The sequence below is a fragment of the Halyomorpha halys genome, unplaced genomic scaffold, assembly GCF_000696795.3.
Source record: "Halyomorpha halys isolate HHAL.00 unplaced genomic scaffold, Hhal_1.1 Scaffold152.1, whole genome shotgun sequence".
Taxonomy (NCBI): Eukaryota; Metazoa; Arthropoda; class Insecta; order Hemiptera; family Pentatomidae; genus Halyomorpha; species Halyomorpha halys.
In genome coordinates this window covers 916,804-921,500 of record NW_027109315.1, presented here as the reverse complement: position 1 = coordinate 921,500, position 4,697 = coordinate 916,804, and the positions used below count along the sequence as shown (strand labels likewise).

General features: G+C 35.9%; 1 protein-coding gene across 1 annotated transcript in view; it reads left to right on the top strand.

Annotated features, from left to right (window-relative positions):
- Positions 1–3,129: 3,129 nt before the first annotated feature.
- Positions 3,130–4,697, top strand: part of LOC106678649 (coiled-coil domain-containing protein CG32809) — a gene marked incomplete in the record, with an annotated part of 525,778 nt that continues 524,210 nt past the window's right edge. The window contains 1 exon segment of the mRNA XM_067047514.1: positions 3,130–3,281.

The window sequence follows — 4,697 nt, the reverse complement described above, 5'->3', positions numbered from 1 at the left end:
GTTAAATTTATTTGTATATAAATTGGTTAAAATTATTTTTTTAAATACAGTTTGATTTAGAAAGTTGATGTTCCAGATACCTAATAAACTTGAAGTTTTTGCAGTATTAGTTTTACGTCCTCAGTATTATCATTAGACGAGATTTTGAATCATTCAGGAAGTGAAAAAAAAAAAAAGTTTGATTTTTTGTTTCTCTCTGTCGGTCTGTCACCAATCCACCTTATAGTCTTGTCCATGTGAGAAGCATAACACCTACTACCTATAACATAACACCTATTATCTATAATCAAACACTTACAACATATAACATAAAACTTACTACCTATAACATAACACCTAGTACCTATAACGTAACACCAACTACGTACAACATAACACCTACTACCTACTACATAACACCTACTACTTATAACATTACACCTATAACCTATAATCAAACACCTAGTGAAACCACCTTGGTTTATATTTCATGTGGTAGGCTTATTTGAACGTTACTATGGTATTCTTTTCAATAATACTTACAAATTAAAACAAAAAAAATTTTTTTCACCAAAAACCATGCGACAAACGAATGTAAAGACCAGAGACGTCAAATAGTGAATTATTATAAGAATGACTCATTAGTATCAGTGCATGAGATGAAAACTGTGTTAAGATTCAGCCCTGGGATCCCCAAACCAATCCCTGTCACCCACAAGATAGGACCCCAGGATTCCAGCGCCTCTCTCCCAGCCGCATTACTAATATTGGATGCCAGTGGAGACTGGGCGAGGACGCTAGAGCCACAGATGTTAAGAACTTTAGTGGAGAGACTGGCTATCACCAGAATCCCAATGGCATATTTACAAAAGGTCTCGGTGCCACTGCCGTTTCAACCTTCGTGGGAGATTGCAGCTGAATGGAGATTGTACCATAGGATTAGGATGACGAGTAAGGTTCAGATGGAAGATTGAGAATTTGGATGGTATGAGATTAAGAATAAATGGGATGTTGAGATCATAATGAAGAGTCTTATTTATAATATATTATGGGGCATTGACGATTGTTCACAGTTAAGTCCGTTATTTGAGATAGGTTTAAGTATGGTTTTGTAGATCAGTAGTTTGTTTTCAATTGAAAGATAAAAGTGTCTATTACATAATAGTCTATATGACTGGCCAGATCTTCAGTTGAGCCCTTCCCTTTTAAGTATTGTATGAGAGTTCCATGTAAATCTTTTGTCTAGAAATGCTTTGGCAAATTCTTCTGCTTCGTTCATCTGACTCAGTCCAGGAACCATCATCACATCGGAGGGGTTGGAATGGTCGGATGGGGTATTTAAGGATGTTCTTTGGTTTTCTTTTCAGAAGGAAATATCACACTCAGAAAGTGAGGAAAGGTTGACGTTGAAGGATTGTGGTCTACGAGATTCTCTTCAACAAGTTTACAGTAATATGATTTTCAGTCTATTTTAAGTGCCGTTTACAACGACAATACACCTTATTTCTTTAATTAAAATTTTAAATTACCTAATTTAGCCCTGATTCGCCCTGAGCGCCAGATCCGCTACCTTGGACTACATTTGGACAAACAGTTAACCTGGAATCCTCGCACAAGACTGAAAAGACAGGAAACTGCGCGTTGATTTCGACTATTACAGCACTTACTAGGCAAGCGTTCTAAACTTCCAACACATTACAAAAGACTGATCTACATGACTGTAATAAGTCCAATCTGGACATATGGAGTTGATCTTTGGGGCTCCACTAAACCTTCGAATTCCTCTTGTATTCTATCCTTACAATCCAAAATCCTTCGTAAAATCCTTAATGTTCCCTATGTAACCGATCTAGCCCGAACCCATCTAGCCCTATGTAACAGATATCACTCCTTCCATATGAACTCCCTAACCACTCAAACCCCCTAGTTTCTAACCTTGCATCCTCTTCCATTCCTGACAATCCTCCGAGGCGCCTGAAAAGAAGATGCCACGAGACCAGCTAATGTAAAATGTCATTAGAGTGATGCCAATGAGTAGTTGCTCTACACGTCTGTAACACTCCATTTTAACTAACACCATATTTACTAAATGTATTATGTAATATACAGTTAATTTATACAGTAAATTTCAATAAAGTTATTAAAAAAAAGAATTACCTAATTTTAGTCCGAATAAAAAATTTTTCTTTAAACATTAAATTAGAGCGTTGGAGCAGCATTGGTTCATTTCTAAATGCCTCCTCTATCCGTTGCCATCTTCTTGACTTCGCTTAGAGTGACACCTCTGTTCCTTGCCAGATCTGAAATGAAGTCTTTCAACTTATTTTTCGGCCATGGGCGTGGCCCTCAATTTTTGCTACCCATATAAGTTTTGGAAATCTATTGATCGGCATTCTTTCCACATGGTCGAACTAGGTTAATTCTTTCTTTTATGTATATTTTTTATCCGGGGCTCCTGCCCTGTCTCTTCTCTCATTATTTTATTTCCCAATCGGTAGAGTTAGTTGTTATTCGCTCAATCAGATTGGAAAGTGTGACCACTATGCAGCGCCGCTTACAACACAAGAATTCAAAACTGGTGCCTTACCACGGCCACCACTGCGACTCGAGTAGACTGAGACGACTTGAAAAATCAAGTTGAACTGAAAGATTTTGTTGCAGTTCTTCAAATTGATGGATACATTTCTTTGCAGAATTTTGTGTTTGTTTTCAGTTTTCTTACTAATTCTGTTATACCAGATAATTATTATTTTTTAATCTTTATTTTCAGTTTAATTTTTCATACAAATTTACTGTGTGTAGTAAGTCTGGGAACTCCTGGTTTAGATAACGAAGGACGGAATGTAATTTTTGTAACTCCTCATCTTAAGCCTGAACATATTGCTACTTAAAACCCAGGATATGATAATTAATCAAGTATGTATTACTTATTCAGATTGGTTTCAAAACTCCATAGTGCAGTCGCTGGAGGATTCCCTTCGTTTCCCTTTATAAGTGCCAATAAGAAGAATCTTATATTATAATAGTAAGAAATGAGCTGTTACTAAATGCAGCAGACACCTTGGCGCGAGGTAGAAGAGGTGACGCCAGAAGTCTTCGTGGAGACGAAGGGAGGGGAGTATCGATAGTGGTGTGGTAAACATTCAGTTGGCTCTCCGCATTCCCTCTGTTCGGTTTGTGTCGCTTCCAATTTCTTCAAGAGCCGGTCTCTTGGTCACACCCGTCCCTTCCGAGTGTTATGAAGTGATAAGTTTTATCTTTGGTTTTGGTTTACACTTTTGGATCACACTGGCGAACCGAACGTAAGTCGATAGTTGATAGTTCAATCATTTATTCAAAATGAAGATTTTTTTTTTTATTTATTTCGACTTTAATGGTAATTTATTTCCAGTAGTTTTTTTTTTTTTATAATTTCTATTCTTATTTCGTCTGCTTGTCTGATGAATGTCGCCCCTAAAACTATTTTAAGAAGACAGTAATCACCTGCATTTTTTTAACCAGACTGAGAAAAGACAAACAAGACCAGCGTTAACACAGTTTATGGGCCTCTTGTTTGGGACTCCTGCTTTTATAGCCGGCTATAAAAACGACTATTTTTAACACTCGGAGGAAAGAAATTTAACGTAAACAAAAGATCTTCCACCGACCCTACCCCTAAAGAGCTGATGGAACCGAGATTTGAATGGGTATTTGGCGTGTTGCATGCATCCCATTGACATGTGGCAGTCGACCAACTGTTGCGTTTGCAACTTGTTGAGCCCACACGGTAAGCCCGCTGTAAAACTTATGCAAATCAGTTGCAGCCATGATTGCAGGCTGCCCAGTCCCGCCCACCAATAAATGCGATAGCTGTACCTCACTAACAGATGGCAATGCCATGGCTCCATATACTGGTCTTCTTCGGATACGGATTTTCCAGAGTTAGGCGGGTCTTGCAATAATTTCAGTTGTGCAAACAAGATTCGTTATCACTGTTTGCTTTATACGTTCACCTCTATATTAGTTGTGATATACCTCGAAGCATACCACCAACTTGTTGAAAAACCCTTTCTACTTGGATACGATTTAAAAAATGAAGAAACCATTTTTGAAATCTTGTTCATGTAGTTCCAAAGTGCTACTTTAATATATACCACATCCTAACATTTTTTGTTTGATATCGTATTTGGGAAAGTATCTTGTAGTAGCCTGAATTACCGAAGTATATAAAAAAAAAAATTAAAAATCTTTTTGTTTACAGCCTTAAAATAAAACTGTTTTCATAAGAGATGTAAAAATAATCACTAATGAGGTAACATTTTTTGGGGGGTCAATATTACTGAATTTATTATTTAAGAACTTTTTTTTTTTTTTATTTCATATTATTTTAAATAGTCTATATATTATTTTGATCTTCAAGTTACGGAACCGAAGTAAGGTTTCCAATGGAAGAATAAGGAAGAGAGGAAATTAATTTCATTCTAAAACTTTTTATTTATGGGGTTACAGTTTTTTTGCTTTTATTGGAATCCCGCGGGATATATTTTAACTGATTTATCGGTTTCTAACTTATTTATTTATTTTAAACTTCTTTATTGCTTTTAAGTTTATATGATTTTAACTTAATTTCTACTATCGATATTTTATTTTAACATTTTTATTTATTCAAAACCTCATTATCTTACTATTTATTTTTTTTATGTGTGCTACTATCAGTGCAGTTTTAAAATTCAATATCT